We start from the raw sequence: 19,891 nt of genomic DNA on the forward strand, positions 1-19,891 counted from the left end.
TTGATAGTATCATACTTCCTTGGAATTAGTCACTCTTGTTGCTAAAAATTCAGTAAAATTCATTTTAAAAACTTTAAAATTCATTTTAAAAACCTTAAGATTTTTTAATCTTCTACAGTTTGATCCAATAACTTTACGCCTGCCTTTACATCAACTTGCACTGTTTTTTTCAGCAATGATGCATTTGTGTGTGTGTTTGTGTGTGTGTGTGTGTGAAGTGTCTTTCCTTTTGACATCCACCAATATTCCTTAAGGTGGCAAGTTGCTTCTTACCAGATTACATCTGAAAAGAAACAGCTTCTGACAGGGAAATGAGCAGCTGGGTGGCAGCCTACAGCAACTCTGTTATTTTGCACTGATATAGCATTTTAATATAAATGGCTGAAATGCAATCTGAAAATAGTTATTCATCACAAACAACCACAAAGCTGGTTAACATTTAAGCTGTTATGTTTGTGGGTTGATTTCTTTCTAGGTGCTTCCCTTCCTTTAATGATAATGACGGTGATTTTCACACTGCCCATTGGAGGGAGGAAGAAGAGGTAGTGAAACCAGGGCTCAAACATTGTAGCGTTGAGAAAAATCTGCAGCAGTACCTGAGGAGAGTCCAGGATCCCTAATACCCAATCCATTTGATCTTTTTTTCTGTTTTACCCAGATAACTTAGAGTTTTACCCTTAGGGAAAATGAAACAGAGAAACTGTTTGGCCATCATGGAGTCAGAATTTAAATCATTGGCACCGCTTACATATAATTCCTGTTCTGGGTTTTATTCCAGGTTCAGAAGGTCTTAATACTCTGAACTCTTTAAGTTTGTATGATCTTTGAATCTATAAAGTCAACATACTGCTTCCTAACATATCAATTTTACAGACTTTTGGAGAAATTTTCTAGCCATCTATCTCTGCTCTCCTAAGAGATCCTTGACTGTGCCTTTTCTCGCACTACTCCATGGGTCAGTCTTATGAACTATCATGTTAAAGGAACATTTCAAGTTCCTTGAAAGTACACATTAAGTACACATCTCACCCTTGATACTCAGCATACCTAACAAAAATGGGCATCCCAAATAATTTGATAGCATGAGATGGAGGGTTATGCCACAGGAAAAGAAGAGAGAAGTGGGAGAGACACGTATAGTTAACAGCAAAGCAGGGTATTTCGAAACTGCTATTTTGATGAGATTGCATGATGCAATTTGTGTGTGTGTGTGTGTGTGTGTGTGTAGATATGAGCAACAAATATTTTAACCATTCATCCCATACCTGGGAATTACTTCATCTTTGATGAGGTGAGACTCAGTGAAAGATGAGACTAGAGATCGGATAAGGGTTCTAGTGAGGTTCAAAGATATGGGGAAATGATCTCATATCAACAGTACTTCATTTTTTAAAAAATAACTTTTATAACTGAGCTTTTCAGGATGCATCAAAATTTCATACATCAAAAGAGACTAAATAAAATAGATGTGCCAAAGTATCTTTTGTGTCAAAATGGTTGACTTAAAGAAGCTTGTAACCTGATGTAGTAGAGTGGTTCACCCTCAGGGGACATTTGGCACAGTCTGGAGACATTTTAGATTGTCACAGCTTGGAAGGAGTTTGTTTGCTACTGGTGTCTAGTAGGTAGAGACTGGGAATGCTGTCAAACACCCTCCCATGCAGAGGAAAGATCCCTCCCCTGCCCTGTACCACAACAGAGTGTCAATAGGTGAGGAAACACAGAATTAGACTGATAAAGGTGAGAGAACTGGGAGATTGGCTGATGAGAGAGTATAAGTGTGAAAACAGAAGAGAGAACAACATAGATAGATTTTCTCCCAAAGGCTTCTTTTATACTTATTTTAGTTTTCCATACATGATAAACAATTCATCTTGCCTCAGTAAGTCTCTCATTGAATTCTTGCCCACCACCTGACTCTGATCTTGACCTCGTGAGTCCACTTCTGGGAATTTATCTTACGGAAATAATCCAAAAGAAAGACACGGTCATAGGCATGTTCTTTGCCGTGTTATTTATAACCTAAAATCTAACCCTACTGAAAGATAAATTGATCTAGAGGTCATAATGTAGCATGCAAGAGAAACTGTAGATTTTGCTATCAGAACTAAAATTCAGAAGAGTGGTCGAAGCAGGTAATATAAATTTGAAGAATTAATGTTGCCCTAAGATTCAATGTAGAGATATAGATCTCTAAATGAACTTTAATCTGCTCTGATTTCTTAACCTATCTGGTTGGCAGAAAACTGAACCTAAGTTATTATTGAGGCTCCCCAAGCCCACATTCAATGTGGTCATAAAAGAATCTTGAGCATGTTTGAGGCTGGAAAATGGGAGAAACTAGGCTCTTAATTTGAGAGGGTCTATGTCTTCAGTGTTGCTTCTTTTGCTTTTTCTATTATGTGATACTGCTTTTGAGCCTTGGTACCCAGAACACAAATGCACTCAGAGATGCTCTCTCAGCCTTCATCCTCTCTACCCACTGTGGGCCTTGGAGGGGTGCCATCTGGAACCAGGGACTGAGTCTAGCCACCCCCACTTGCTTTGAGGTGCTTCAGCTTCCTTCTGGTCAGTCCTGTTCCATCTGCCTTTTCTCTCAAAAAATCTCTTCTTTGTGAGCAGGAAACACCAAAGCTACTGTTCCCCATTTCTCTTGAAGTCAAAGAAGATATTTAGAAGCACAATAAAGCACTTCCCTGGATTTGGAAGTAAAAAAAATGAGAATCACAATTATCAGTTTCTTTCTTGATAACTTGCTTTTTACATTACAGGACACACCTAATAACAAAAGATATGGGAAAGTAGTAGAAAACTATAAGCAAGAAAAATTAGAAAGCACACAGCAAAAAGTTGAAGATACCTTACTTCTAGTGAGTGTTTTAGATAGAAAGAGGAAGCCAATGAAAAGGTAGAAAATTTTAATTAAAGAGATGGGATAATATTCCAGGAAGCTGCAGACATTGGTTATAATCAAATCTCCCAGAAATTCCAGAAAGATGGAGGGTTACAAAATCTGACAATTTACTTGAATTTGATCTCAAAGAGAGCACCAAGACTATGAAATCTTCAAGAGTGCAATTTCAGGAGTGTAATAAAAGTTAGGAGATTGTCCATAGGAATAAGAGGGTAATAGGCGCTTAAAAATGGAGGCAGTTTGGGCTTCCCTGGTGGCGCAGTGGTTGAGAATCTGCCTGCTAATGCAGGGGACACGGGTTCGAGCCCTGGTCTGGGAAGATCCCACATGCCGCGGAGCATCTAGGCCCGTGAGCCACAACTACTGAGCCTGTGCGTCTGGATCCTGTGCTCCGCAACAAGAGAGGCCGCGATAGTGATAGGCCCCCGATGAAGAGTGGCCCCCGTTTGCCACAACTAGAGAAAGCCCTCGCACAGAAATGAAGACCCAACACAGCCATAAATAAATAAATAAATAAACAAACAAATAAATAAATAAAATGAAGGTAGTTTTAGAATCTGGCAGTGAAAAGAAGTTCAGAAACATGACCTGTCCATGAGAGACAACAAAGTAGCAAAGTGAATTTGTTGGATAATGAGATCTATACATAAATTTGTAAGCAAAAATAAGGAGTTTCCTCTGGACAAGGAGAGCTGGAAGACAAGGCAGAGATGGGAAAATTGGCAGAGGAGAAACTGCACAAAAGGGAAAGCAATTAAGAGTGCAAGTAGAGGGGATAACCTTTGAAAGGAGAAGGGAGAAGTCTTTGAGACTAAAGAGAGGAGGCATAGAAAGATATTTTAAAGTGAAGCAGTTGAAAAATGAGAAAGATTCCCTCTAATAACCCCCACCACATTAGTGAAGTATTAGGAGAGTTTTTGTTGAGATGGCAAGCAGCTTGGGGATCTAATTTAGAGACTGATGATTTGCAGAGATATTTTTTTCCCAAATTAAAAGTTTAATGTAGTTCATTAAGTAAAACAACAGTGAAACAAGCTTAGCTTTGTGTTGGTTTTCTGTTTATATGCAAATTCATAACTACCACCTAACCTCCTTGTAAATGCCAGGACACGCTAATATAAAATCATTCTTTTTAAAAAATGAATTATGATCCCATCCAGAAGTGCAACCCATGTATCAACTTGGACTGACACAATTGTTTTTATTTCTAATAAAGGCCTTCATTTACTTAAAATGTCGCTCCCTAGGTATTCTATTTCTGTTTTAAACGTGTAAGACCATTGCTGTAAAAAAAGGAAATTACACTGAATCAAAAGCCATTGAAAGTATTAGTTGGAAACTTGATAGGGTTACGTAGAATTTCAAACTTGAAAATGCAGTAAAATTTACTCCATCATAATAACCACAAGAGGCAGATCAATATGACTGAGTTAAGGTCTGTTCTATAAATCATTGTGTGGTGAATGAATTAGGAAAAAGATAAGCTGTAACCAAAATGGTGAAGCGTGAGACAAGAACACTCCTCTCTGGAATTAGCTTCTAGTAAAGTTCATCTTGGGTCTGCAGTAATGGAGAATTATATGTTGTGGACTGTGGGCTGCGGCACATCTACTGACAAGGCTGACCTACGCATCTTGGATCCTGGGTTTCTGAAGTTCTTACTCTTCATGTAAAATAACAACACAAAATGGAAAACAAATTACAAATGTAAGCTGAAGTTGTATGTGTGACTATTACGTGTGAAGTTTGCTGCATGGCATTATACATTTATAATGTAAGGGCTGTGTGTATGTTAATGATTTTTATTGCCTGAATTGTTCAGTTCAGTGAAACTTTTGTTTAGCATTGACTACATGTAAAGTATTGCCTAAAAATTCTAAGGAAATTCAAAGACAGAAGAGACTGGTCCCTGATATCCAAATGCTTAGAGTGTTCTGGGTGGAATAATACAAATATCTTTTTTTTTTTTTTTTTTAAATTAATCATAGCCTGAAGGCTCTGTTCAGAATTATTACAAAGGTTCAAATAAAATTTTATTGAAACATGGGAGAAGAAAAATTTATACTCCCACTAACTTTAATAAAAGGTAGTGTTAAGTTTTTCAATGTTTGTTTTTTATCTTTGCATTATTATAGATTAGTATAGTATCTGCCTGATGCAGCTGAGGCATTAAATGATATTTGATTAAGTAAAAATTGAGGGAGGAATGCTAAAAGCTTTTAGAGAGAAAATAGGATTCATGGATTTAATCACACTATTTATGGATTCCTTTCTACTGGAGATATGGCACTTGATAAGATGGTCATATCGTCCCAGCTCTTGTCCTCATGTAGCTTCTAGTCTGGCAAAATTTGAATGTTGAAGGCTTTAAATAAAATTTTAGTCACTGCAATACAATGAAAGTTTGAAATTTAATGTTGAATGACCCACCATGACCTTGAGTATTAAATTGAGCAAAGGAAAAAAAATGTTTAAAAAATAAGAGGCAGTTTAGGTATGGCAGAAACAGTTCCAGGAAGCATTGATTAAGATTGAGTATTGTAATACCATAGTTAAAGAGTCAAGCTTTATGCTAGAAAGGGGACAAAAAGATATCTGAGAGAAAGAATAAAACCCCATTTGTGCTTTGTTCACATGGTTTAAATTTTTCCATGGACACTAGCCAATTTTCATCTCCTATTAAAGTAGTCTTTTTTGAGGATTTAGAGATGAAGGAGCAAAAGGTGGAAATGCAGTAACAAGAGAAAATTCACAACAGATAGTCTTGGGTCAGATCACAAAAAGCCTTTAAGTGCCATGCTAAGGAGTTTACACTTGATTTGATCAGATGTAGAGTTTGCAAATATTTTATCCCATTCTGTAGGTTGCCTTTTTCAGTTTTTGTTGTTCCTTAGCTTTTTTAACAAGAAAATGTACTGACAAAAATAGGGTTTGGGGAATATTAGTGTGCAATTCCTTTTTTTTTTTTTTTGCAATTCTTGACTGGATAGACTGGAAGGAACTTTGAGAGAAGTAAGTCAGGATCATTTTGTACCATTCCAGAACCACGAGAGTGCCAGGTTCCACGGGAATATTGGCTATCTGGTTTGTTTACAACTCTGTACTCTGTGGTATGCAATAAATAGTTGTTGACTTAATGAGTGGTCATGTTTCCCTTATTGGGAAAGTCTGTAGTTATCAAGTTCAAAATAGGACTTTTTGATTAGGAGTTTTGGAATTTATGTACTAACCGTATTTTCCATTTAGAATGCCTTGGGAAATTTGAAGTCTACTTATAATCCCTGATGTCAGTGAGAATAAAAAAACACTAATTTACAATTCATTTTTCAGCCATTATTCTACCCCATGTGTGGGACTAATAAACATTAGGTTATAGGTGGCAAGCATGTTGATAAGGGAAAGAATAGCAGATGAATTGTGGCTCAACAGTGTTATTAGTCTCAATAAATAAAGTATTTTGAGATAATTCTGAGTTGCTATAAAACAGTAGAAAAAAATTGGATGTTTTTAAATTTTTTTGTAGAAAAAGTAATTTTTTTAACTTTATTAAGGAATAACTGACAAATGTAATTGTATGTATTTAAATTGTATACTGTGATGATTTGATAGACACATACATTGTGTAATGATTACCAGGATTAAGATAATTAACACATCCATCACCTCACATAGTTAACTGTTTTTTGTTTGTGTGTGGTGGGAATGCTTAAGATCCACTTGCAGTAACTTTCAAGTATACAATACCATATTAACTATAGTCACCATGCTGTATGTTAGATCCCCAGAACTTATTCTTCTTGTAACTGAAAATATGTGCCCTTTCACTTATACCAACCTCATTTCCTTATGCCCCCAGCCCCTGGCATCCACCTTTCTATTCTCTGTTTCTATGAAATCTGCTTTTTTTTTTTTTTTTTAAAGATTCCACATGTAAGTGAAACCATACAGTATTTGTCTTTGTCTGACTGATTTCGCTTAGCCCTCCAGGTTCATCCATATTGTTGCAAATGGCAGGATTTCCTTCTTTTATATGGCTGAATAATATTCTGTTGTGATATATATACTTTTTTCCTTATCCATTCATCTGTCAAAGTACATTTAGGTTGTTTCCATATATTGGGTATTGTGAATAATGCTGCAATAAACATGGGTGTGCAGATTTCTCTTCGAGATGCTGATTTCTATTTCTTTGGATATATACCCAGGAATAGGATTGCTGGATCATATGATAGTTAAATTTTTAATTTTTTGAGGAACTGCCACACTGTTTTCAATAGTGGCTGCACCAATGTACATTCCTACCAACAGTGTATGAGATTCCTTTTTCTCCACATTCTCACCAATACATGTTATCTCTTGTCTTCCTGATAGTCATTTTAACAGATGTGAGGTGATATCTCATCATGGTTTTGTTTTGTGTTTCCTTGATACGCTAATCATGATTAGTGATACTGAGCACCTTTTTATATACTTACTGGTCTTTTGTATGTTTTCTTTGGAAAAATGTCTATTTGGGTCATTTGCCCATTTTTTAATTAGTTTATTTACTCTTTTGCTATTGAGTTGCATGAGTTCTTACATATTTTGGATATCAACCCCTTTTCAGATGAATAGTTTGCAGATATTTTATCCCATTCTGTAGGTTGCCTTTTCAGTTTTTGTCATTCCTTAGCTGTGCAGAGGCTCTTTAGTTTGATGTAGTCCCACTTGTTTATTTTAGGTTTCGTTGCCTGTATTTTTTTTTTTTTTTGCGGTATGTGGGCCTCTCACTGTTGTGGCCTCTCCCCTTGCGGAGCACAGGCTCCGGACGAACAGGCTCAGCAGCCATGGCTCACGGGCCCAGCCACTCTGCGGCATGTGGGATCCTCCCGGACCGGGGCACGAACCCGTGTCCCCTGCATCAGCAGGCAGACTCTCAACCACTGCGCCACCAGGGAAACCCTCGTTGCCTGTATTTTTTGTCTTCTTAATAATTTCTTAATCAGTAATTTCTCTAAGAAATTTTCACCAAGATCAATGTTAAGAATATTTTTCCTATGTTTTCTTCCAGGAGGCTTACAATTTTAGGTCTTACATGTAAGTCTTTAATCCATCTCGAGTCAATTTTTGTGAGTAGTATAAGATAGGGGTTCAGTTTCATTCTTTTGCATGTGGCTATCCAGTTTTCTCAAAAGCATTTATTGAAGAGCCTATCTTTTCTCCATTGCGTGTTCTTGACTCCTTTGTCAAAAATTAGTTGACTGGGGCTTCCCTGGTGGCGCAGTGGTTGAGAGTCCGCCTGCCGATGCAGGGGACACGGGTTTGTGCCCTGGTCCAGGAAGAGCCCACATGCCATGGAGCAGCTAGGCCCGTGAGCCATGGCCGCTGAGCCTGCACGTCCAGAACCTGTGCTCCACAACGGGAGAGGCCACGACAGTGAGAGGCCTGCATACCGCAAAATAAATAAATAAATAAATAAAAATTACTTGACTGTATATGAGTGGGTTTATGTTTGGGCTTTGTATTCTGTTCTTCTAACCTACGTGCCTGTTTTTATACCAATACTGTACTGTTTTGATTACTATAGCTTTGTGATATACTTTGAAATCAGAAAGTGTGATGCCTCCAGCTTTGTTCTTTTTCAGGATCTCTTTGGGTATACAGGATCTTTTGTGGTTCCATACAAATTTTAGGATAGTTTCTTCTATTTCTCTGAAAAAATGACATTGGAAGTTGGATAGTGATTGCACTGAATCTGTAGGTTGCTTTGGGTAGCATGGACATTTCATAGTCCAGTTAGGTTCCAAATTAAGAACATAGGCTATCTTTATGGACATTTCATAGTCCATTTAAGTTCCAAGTTAAGAACATAGGCTATCTTTCCATTTATTTGTGTCTTGTTCAGTCTCTTTCATCAGTGTCATAATTTTTAGTGTACATGTCTTTCACTTCCTTGGTTAAATTTATTTCTAACTATTTTATTGTTTTGATGCAATTGTAAGTGGGATTGCTTTCTTAATTTCTCCTTCAGATAGTTTGTTGTTAATGTATAGAAATGTAACTGATTTCTTTTTTTTCCTTTTAATTTTTCCCAGTCTCCCAGTTCATCACACCCTGCCCCCAACTTTCCCCCCCTGGTGTCCATACATTTGTTCTCTCCATCTGTGTCTCTATTTCTGCCCTGCAAACCGGTTCATCTGCACCATTTTTCTACATTCCACATATATGCATTAATATACAATATTTGTTTTTCTCTTTCTGACTTACTTCACTCTGTATGATAGTCTCTAGGTCCATCCACGTCTCTACAAATGACCCAATTTCGTTCCTTTTTATGGCTGAGTAATATTCCATTGTATATATGTACCACATCTTCTTTATCCATTCGTCTGTCAGTGGGCATTTAGGTTGCTTTCATGACCCGGCTATTGTAAATAGTGCTGCAGTGAACATTGGGGTGCATGTGTCTTTTTGAATTATGGTTTTCTCTGGGTATATGCCCAGTAGTGGGATTGCTGGGTCATATGGTACTTGTGTTTTTAGTTTTTTAAGGAAACTCCATACTGTTCTCCATAGTGGCTGTATCAACTTACATTCCCACCAACAGTGCAAGAGGGTTCCCTTTTCTCCACACCCTGTCCAGCATTTGTTGTTTGTAGATTTTCTGATGATGCCCATTCTAACTGGTGTGAGGTGATACCTCATTGTAGTTTTGATTTGCATTTCTCTAATAATTAGTGATATTGAACAGCTTTTCATGTGCTTCTTGCCCATCTGTATGTCTTCTTTAGAGAAATGTCTATTTAAATCTTCTGCCCATTTTTTGATTGGGTTGTTTGTTTTTTAAATATTGAGCTGCATGAGCTGTTTATATATCTTGGAGATTAATCCTTTGTCCGTTGATTCGTTTGCAAATATTTTCTCCCATTCTGAGGGTTGTCTTTTTGTCTTGTTTGTAGTTTCCTTTGCCTTGCAAAAGCTTTTAAGTTTCATTAGGTCCCATTTGTTTATTTTTGTTTTTATTTCCATTACTCTAGGAGGTGGATCAAAAAAGATCTTGCTGTGATTTATGTCAAAGAGTGTTCTTCCTATATTTTCCTCTCAGAGTCTTATAGTGTCCGGTCTTACATTTAGTTCTCAAATCCATTTTGAGTTTATTTTTGTGTATGGTGTTAGGGCGTGTTCTAATTTCATTCTTTTACGTGTAGCTGTCCAGTTTTCCCAGCACCACTTACTGAAGAGACTGTCTTTTCTCCATTGTATATCCTTGCCTCCTTTGTCATAGATTAGCTGACCATAGGTGCATGGGTTTATTTCTGGGCTTTCTATCCTGTTCCATTGATTTATATTTCTGTTTTTGTGCCAGTACTATATTGTCTTGATTATTGTAGTTTTGTAGTATAGTCTGAGGTCACAGAGTCTGATTCCTCCAGTTCCGTTTCTTTCCCTCAAGACTGCTTTGGCTATTCGGGGTCTTTTGTGTCTCTATACAAATTTTAATATTTTTTGTTTTAGTTCTGTAAAAGATGCCATTGGTAATTTGATAGGGATTGCATTGAATCTGTAGATTGCTTTAGGTAGTATAGTCATTTTCACAATATTGATTCTTCCATGTAATTGATTTCTATATGTTGATTTTATTATTAATCTCAATAAATGGAGTCAAGGTAATTAAATATTCTGTTGCTATTAAAGCAGTAGAAAAAACTGTATGTTTTAAAAATCTTTTGATATAGAAGGTAATCTTTTTAAGGTACTTCTGTTTCATGTGTTTGAACTTGTTCTTTCAGTAGAGTAATAAATTCTGGAACAAGTTATGGTGTCTTCCACATCACTGTACAAAATCTGTAGTCCCACTAAGTGTTTCTTATTAATGTATACAATACCAACACACGCCATGTGAAAAATTCAAATACTTTTGCCACCTGATTGCTTTGCTAGGTGGAAAGATGTTATTTGTTTCATTATTATGCATATTTGTACAAGTAAAATCCAATTTCAGAAAAGCTTAGTAAAAGTAACTAACATTTATTGAATGCTTACTATGTGCCAGTTGTTTACATACATAAATACATTTACTGTTCACATCAGTATATGAAGTAGGTGCTACCATATCCCTGTTTCATAGATGAAGGAACTGATACAAAAAGAGGTTAAGTAAATTGTCCAAGAGAGCACAGTACTAAAAATGGTGAGGAGGGATTTGAACACAGACAGTCTGATTTTAGAGTCGTACTCTAAACCAGCAGTTGGCATTTTTTTTTTTTTCTGTAAAGGGCCAGATAGTAAATATTTTAGGCTTTGCAGGCCATATGGTCTCTGTCGCAACTACTCAGCTCTGCCGTTTAGTGCAAAGCAGGCATAGATAATATGTAAATGAATAAGCATGGCTGTATTCCAATAAAACTTTATTTATGGACACTAAAATTTGAATTTCATAAATTTTTATGTGTCACAAAATAGTATATTTCTTTTGATTTTTTTCCAACCATTTAAAAATGTAAAAATCTTTCTTAGCTGTGAGCCATATAAAAATGGGAGGGGGTGACTGGTTTTGTCCCACAAGCTATAGTTTGCTGACCCCTGCTGTCAACCACAGTGCTATTTAGACTCTAGAGAAAGAATGCAGAAGCACTTAAAAATTTACCTAGGCTTCATTATTCATGATGGGATTTGGGACATGTAATTTTTCTGCTAAAGTGAAGAATAGGAGAAACTGCTAAGTGATGAGTTTGGGATAGACCTAAAAATAATTTATTGGATGTAGTAGCTACTAAACCCCCAAACAAGTTCCTGAGGATGATTGTAAGATCTTTTTATGCCTATTACTATTTTCCTCAGGAAAGACTATTTCTCAAGGAAATGGCCCTTTCTTGGGATTTAGTAAAACAAGGATAGCAGACAAGTGGTAATCTTAACCACAAGTTGACAAACCATGGGTGGGCCAAATCTAGCCTGCTGCCTGTTTTTGTCCTGCCTGTGAGCGCTACCCCAGCAAGCTAGCACTAAGAGCCATGGAGACCCAGGGCCAGGTAGGAGGCATGGAAGGATCCTTCCCCAAGCCCCTTTTGCACCCAGCAACTACCTCCACAGTCACACCTTGCCACTGCCCAGGGTCTATGCCAGTTGCCACCTATATGTTGGGGACTCTGCTTTGGCAACTGGTATGCACCAAGTGGTAAAATCTCTGTGTGGTGAATGGCCTCACCTCTGAGCAGCTGTGCAAGTTGAGATGGTACACTGGATCTGGATTTCACTAGACAGTGACAGCAACCATGGCAGCCACCTATCCCACTGCCTGCTAGGTCCTTCCCCCTTAGTCTAGTCCATCATCAACCTGAGATAGTCTTAGTCAGACAGCAGCTGGTTACAAAGTGTCCTCATTACCTGGAATACCCACCCCGGGCAAGTGGGACAGGGGTTTTCTCTCTTGTTATATAAATACCTGCATTATACTCTTGATTTTGCCTCTTGGCCTGCAAAGCCTAATATATTTAATATCTGCTCCCCCAACCTCCAAATTGCTGACCCCTGACCTAGATCACGACAGGGACTACAGATACAAAGAGAAAGAGGGAAAGTATGGGGAAGTTGAGATTTGGCAACAATTTAGCTCATTTAGTATTTCACTGGATGAAAGGAAAACAACTGAAGCTTAAGTAAAATATGTAACTAGAAAGCAGTGGGACTGACAATATTTCTCCATGATCGTTTGTGACAAAATGTGATTGTCTTTCAAAATGGCACCCTCTGGACGCTCTTCATGAAATTTAACAATGTTGCCATTGCTGTAAAACATTTTGGCACTTTTCCTTTGGAATTGCTCTCTGAATTTACAAGTTGCAAAAGATTATCTCAGGGAATGTCTTGTCGAATTTTAGAGTTGAAAGGACATTTGAGATTAGCCTCATTGTCTTATAGTTACACACCTTCAACCAAAAAGGTTAGTTCCCAGTTGACCATCCTTCTTGTTAGTAATACTTGCCTCAGTTTGACTCTTTTCTAAATTAATTCATTATTTCAGGATGAAAGACAGTTACTGTCAAGGATAGTGAAAAGAATAAACCATATGTTGTGAAAGTCATTTTAAAAGAGGAGATAAAAATGTTCTGAGTGAAAAAAATGATCATTTCTAGCAATGGTCAGTAATTTGTTTGGCTGTATAAATTCTGGTGACTTTTCTTTAAAAAAAATCATCTTACTCTATGATTAAGCAACATCCCTTGAATTCCTTAATATTAGAGAGTTTTTGGAGTTTAAAAACTTTCAATTACAAAATAACTAAGTCTATCTTAATTCATGTTTTCTCTGAGTATTCTGCATTGCCCAATAAAATACATGTTTTAAGATAAATACATAAATATTTGTCTGAATTATAAGTCAGATTGATTTTTAATAAAGATAGACAAAGATGGAATGTCAATATGATCACTGTATTATTTTAAGGACATTCCTTTTTTTCCCCCACCACAAGGATGGTAGCTAGATTTTTAAAAAAATTTCACAGAGCTGTGCCACAGAGAGCAACCAAATATAACAACTCCCTTTCACAACCATGTGGAAGCAACTTGCTTCCTGCCATTTCTCTCTCTTATGATATTCCGAAGTGAAAATGAAATACAGATACTATCAAACTGTGGCTATGACAGATGAAAAAAAAAGATACTTCTGTTTTACTGAAGTGCATTTGTTTTCCTCCTTCATTCTACAGGAAGCATTACAAACCCACAGAGTCCCTGAGAGATGGATTTTACTGGGAGGCAGAATGCTAACTTTGCTCAAAGATGTGTAAATGCCACGTGCCCAGATGGTCCTTTTGCCTATTCATAGGGAGAGGCTCAGAAACACACATGCAGCTTTCTGTGGTCAGTCATAACAGATTTGTTCTAAATAAGCCACACTGTTTTGCAAGATGGCAGGGAACTGTCAGGCAGTATTTTAAGCACAAATGTTTCTGCCAGACAGACACAGCGTATACCATGTGCTTCAGGAACACACACACATGTGTCATTGATCTGAGGACAGAATACAGACCTTGTGTTGTCATTTTACAGCTCAGATCAATAAGCCCAGTTGTGTAAGCCCAGGGCAGTGTATTTCCTGCACTGACCTTCAGTTGACTCAAGGATTTCATGCCAATCATAAAAATTATAGATAGAGAAAGATAAATAGATGGGTAGATAGATGGACAGATGATCCTTCTTACCTCTTGCATGGTAATGTCCCTTTGCCAAGCCTGATTCTGCACATTGCCCCTGAAGGGGTCATTGTGTTGGGGGAGGGGTCTAATAGTCTTTCACCTAATTTAATTTACCTCATTCCTTTTTTCCATTGAGTCACTTTCCATTGACATTTTAATAAAAGTAGAACTTAATGAGCAACTATTTACATTTGACATTTTGTGTGTTATCAGGTAGATTATCGTTCTTAGAAATTTATAATCTGAAATAGATATTCCAAGATAGAAAACTAGTTAGTTAACAGAGATTTGTTTGAAAAAATAGAAGCAACAATTTGTTACAAAAGCTGCCTTTCAGAGGTTAACAGCAATTTCAGGTAGGGAACACGAGTAATTTATAACTGAGTTGGTGACCACGTTGGGAAAGAGCCCTGGAACTTCTAGTTCCAGGTATTATGGGACTGGTGACTCCCATCAGATTTGTCCTGACAGATGTACTTCAGAAGTGGGCAAGCTGCAGGCACATTAGGAGACGTGACTAGATGTGAGGGGTGAATAAAAGGGAGCATTGGACTAAGGAGGGGAAGAAAAGCATGTTGCTCAATGCAGCTAATAATTAATTAATTAACTACTTAATTACATCCCAACTCACTCCAGACAGAATTAGCAGGAGCTCACAAAGGTACATATTCTGAACTTGATGGTGAATAAGGGAGGAAAGTAAATGAAGGTAGGGCAGAGGAAAACAAAGTCAGATGTAAAAATGGCACTCAAAATATCTGCTCTAAGAATTTTGCCAGAGCTGGCTTGGAAATTTGACGTTATGCTTTCTAGCAGTCCGACAAGAGAAATAAGACCAGTTGCAAGTTCCATAGTGTCCAACAGGTAAAAAGATGCTAGTTTCTTAGGTTAATTACAGCTATTTCTGATATGAAGTCTCAAAGAAGTTTTTCTCCTGGCCCTCATAAAAAGGACACTGGCGTGTAAGAAGCAGTATCTAACAACATGCTTGAAGTAAAAACTTCTCTTAGATTTTCTAAAAAATAAACTTTCTCAAATTTAATACAGATATAGCCTCAAGTTCAGCAAAAAAAATTCTACTCCAAACTTTAGTGACCCATTATTTAAAGATAAAGTTGAGTGCCTAGGGGAATGGATGAACATGCAAGTTTTAGACAATTCTCATAAACACCTTTTCTGAACTTAGGTGATACCAACCAGAACATACCACACACATACCTGAATAAAAAACCACTCACTGTCATGGCCAAGATTTTCACTAGCAAATAACATCATAAGGACAAATGCCCATTTGGAACTTCAGTTTTGAAAATAACTTTAATTTGTTTTGACTGTTTCAAAGAAAATGTGCAGTATGACCAAAGAAATCATTTCTCTTATGTCACTGCAATCAACATTGTACGATTGAGAACCGGAAATGGAAATTTGGAAATGTTGGGTACACAGAGCAGAAATTAAAATATGACATCTTAATAAATTATTTTCAAACCAATCAGGAAATCCAACAGTATATTTGCAGCCTGCAATGCTAATATCAAACCAGGCCTAAGACATTTCCTGGGGGATTAATGACCAGAGGGAATTAATGGCCCTTGGCTTCACCTCAGGCCATCCACTTTCCCAGCCAGTCATTAATCCTAAGAAATGTCCTGAGCCTCAATCATTACAGCTTAATTGAGATGTCATGAAAAGGGTTAAAGAAGTTTTGACTACTTTACTACATGAATACCAGCAGTGAAATGCATTTAGAATCCCTGTTAAAAAGACATGTAATTGCCTCAGATTCTTTATATTATCATAACTCTTCAAAATTGATTGGTTTTAGGTTTATGGAAAAATATGCAAATTAACAGAGGATATGACACACATTTCTCATCGTGGGAATAAAAGTAGTTCACACAGAATTCATTTGATTGAGTTTGATTACTGAACAAAATCTAATTATTTTAGATACATGATCAGACTTTTCTGGAGATGCATACTGTAGGAAAGAAGTATTTGGCATGTGTGATTGTCAGCTTAAATGTGTCTTGTTAAACAATTGATTACTTGGGGGTCCGTCATTGCTAGGGAGCACAGTTATTGGTTATCAGGAACTACTTATTCAAAGTAAACAGAATGAAAGAAAGGACTCCTTTCTTACTTAGGATGAGCATACAGTTAGCCTATGTGAAATAGGGGAAAAGACCAGCAACTACTTCCTAAACAAGGTCTCAAATCAACTTACAAGGGTGCTTCATTTGCATAAGAATCTGATGATACCAGACAAAACAAGGACAGGTGGAGAATGATCAACGAGTGAGAGTAGCCAATCAGAATCAAAGAACAATTGGAGGGCTTCCCTGGTGGCGCAGTGGTTGAGAGTCTGCCTGCCGATGCTAGGGAACAGGGGTTCGTGTCCCAGTCCGGGAGGGTCCCACATGCCACGGAACAGCTGGGCCCGTGAGCCATGGCCGCTGAGCCTGCGCGTCCATAGCCTGTGCTCCGCAACGGGAGAGGCCACAACGGTGAGAGGCCCGCATACCGCAAAAAAAAAAAAAAAAAGAACAGTTGGAAAGAATCCCAATAGGGAATCATTTTTCTAAGCCAAATATGCTTCCCAATGTAGAAAGGGAAAAAAATTCACTAGCAACAGATCTTAAATACACATCTGCTTGTATTCCCTATAGCTCTGACCCTGGCTGCCTGCCAACCAAAGGAGCCCCTCTTAAATTCTGATCGTTAATGACCACATGTTACCCGACAAGCAGTGTCAAGAGCTCAGCAATTTGCAGAGTTTTCGTATCTTCTGTTTCTAAGTCTTTTCTCAGGACCATGGTGTACCCGTTTTTCAAGAAATAGTCGTGTTCATTCTGCCATATCCTTGAACACTAATTGTCTGAGGGTGGTGATGGTGGTGGTGACGATATGTGTACGTGTGTGTGTGAGCATATGATCAAAGAAGGAATATTGACAGTGGCTTTCAGCGTTGCTCTCAACAAATCATCTTCTGCAGTGGCTCTGAGTCAGTTAGTTGCCCGCTCACTTTTGGAATATCTGTGTTTCAATAACACCATGTGGGAAGGTTTCAGAATTTTAATTGTGTAGTTGGATTTGAGTGGGATTTTTCTTGTTGCCTTAAATTGCTAACTTGAGCCTAAAACTGAGGAAATAGAGATGTTAGCTATCCCCTCCTCCAAGGAGAGCTGACTACGGTAGGGGCCAGCCCAACCCCTCAGGGTTTATTATTAAGAGGCCTATTGGCTAATTTTGATATCTCTGTTCAACACTCCGCACCCCAACTCCACACCCACTAGGCTATTAAAATATAACTAAAAGGCAGGGTAGAGGTAGAGCCGGGGAGTGGTCTGGGTCATCAGGAGTGCTGTGATCCCCACAACACCAAGCCAGGGAAAGGGAGTCCAGGAAATTCACCACCCTGGGATTGAAAGTTCCTGCAAGGCTGGCATCCCATTCCCTAGTCAGACATCTGCTTGGTCAGTGGACTTGCTGATCTACCCTGAGCCTACCTGAGCAACAGAAGAGAGGACTGGAGAGAAGTGGCAGTGCAGAGAGAGAAGTGAGTGAGCTGTGGTAAGAAGGTAGGAGTTTTTCTTTAAGGGACACTTCAGGGATGCTATGAAGGAGATAGGCTGAGCTGTCTGCGTAGGGTCCAGGCCACAAGGGAGTTTCCCTAAGACTGGGGGGAGATTGGCTGGTGACTGGCGGTACACACAGCCACACACTTGCCTGGAGCCAGCTGGCAGTGGGATTAGTGAAAGCTTTGACTCAGATATGAGCTGAGAATTTTAGACTGGTCTAGACTGGACTCTGAATACATTGAAAGGCAAGAAACTAACTGGATCTTTCCAGGATACTTAACTAGTGTGTGAGAGAAATTCAACAATATTTCATGCTTATACTTCTGAGTTACCATAGTGCAATAGATTGGTTACTCATGTAATAGATCCCAGCATGCCTCCTGATGGCCTCTCTATGTATCCTAGACACCTATCACTCTGTAACTCATAAGGTGATCAGTTCTTGTGTTAACAGAATATGTAGTTAGATTTTGAAATCAGAACATCAGACAGTTTATTAAAAGATTTGTCTGGTATCCTTTGTTTATAAAATTCAATTGGTGATCTTTATTAAATCCTTACTACATTTACTAGTGTCCAGAAGATCCAGAAGTATAATTAATCTTAGCTATAACAAATGAAATTATCGAAGTCATTAATTATTCATTAATGTGATTAGCTATTAATTATTAAAGTATTAATCTTGCTCTTCAAGTTGCTCAGGCCAAAATATTAGAGTCATTTTTAATGTTTTTTTACTTCTGTCATCTTCATGTTCGATATATCAATAAATCCTTTTATTTTATATTCCAACCCCTTTTTTTCTTAACTCTCTCCACTGTTATCCTCTTGGTCTAAGGCACTGGTGATTCTCCCTTGGATTACTGCAAGAGACACTTAGCTGGTTTCCCTGCTTCCACTTTTGCCTTCCTTCAGTTTATTTCCACCCAGCAGCCAGAGCAATCATGAAAAGTTAATCATGACACTGTTCATGTTAGAATTCTCCAACGTCTTTACATTACACTCAGAGTGAAGACCAGAGTCCTTGAAACGGCCTTCAAGGTTCTACAAGATTTTTGTACTCGTCTCTTCATCTCTCTGATATGATTCCTATCACTCTCCCTCCTTGTGGTGACCTGACTGCCCACTCAATTTCTGTGTATTCTGAAAGCAATAAGAGCGAATATTTATTTAGATACTACTATGTGCTGGACACATTCTAAGTACTTTCCCAATATCATACAGATAGCAAGTGGTGGAGGTAAGATTTCTTCTCAGGCAGACTGAGACCAGAGCTTGGACACGCTGAACTTTTATACCATACTGCCACCTGGTATGTATGTATGGAGATGGTCTATGTCTAAACAGTCAGTGTTTTCCAGTAACTAAAACAGGATTTAAGAGGTCAGTAGAACCAGGTTCATATCCTGGTTCCTCCTCTTCTTAGCAATGTGACCTTAGCAAATTACTTAACTTCCCTGTACTTCAATGTCCTTACCTAAGGAATGAGAATAATAACAGTTCCCTCACAGGCAAGGTTAAGTAAGAATATAAATAAATGTTCTTAGTGCAGTCCCAGACAGAGTATGTACTCAAAGCTTTGTAAATTATTATTGTACTTACTTAAATATATATTTCCAAAGAAAATTAATTTTCCCATTCTCAAGGCTCTTACAATGCGTCAAACTGAGACATTTGGGAATCCATATTAAAATGGCTTCTGCTCGTATTAAAGATTTGTAGACAATTGAATGCATCTACCACATTGTTAAACTGAAGGTCAGGAAAGAGGAGTGGTTATTACTTGTAATTCTTCAAAGGATATCCAGGAGAACAGACTCCTCCTTTTACTCATTGCAGACAATTTTTTCCCTAAAATAATAGTTTACATTAAAGCTGACAAGTATACTCTAAAATTTTATCTTGATGCAAATTAAAAGTAGCAGTTTATAATCTGGAATAGCAAAGTTTATAATGGAAACAGCAACTGAACCTTAAATAGGGCTTTATGTACTCAAAACTGGTTTTTTTTAGAGGGGGAAAAAGTGGTTATAGGGGCTTCTCAGGAGGCTGGCATAGGTCTGTGCAATCTGAACATCATGATTATAACTAAATATTTGTTATATTAGAGTCAATGGCTCGTTGACTAATGATATAACATTGTTCACAAATATTAGTGTCTCTGTCTCAAAATGTCTAATAATACACACACACACAGACACTACTGTTTTAAGCACT

This window comes from Phocoena phocoena, chromosome 7 (genome assembly GCF_963924675.1).
Source record: "Phocoena phocoena chromosome 7, mPhoPho1.1, whole genome shotgun sequence".
Taxonomy (NCBI): Eukaryota; Metazoa; Chordata; class Mammalia; order Artiodactyla; family Phocoenidae; genus Phocoena; species Phocoena phocoena.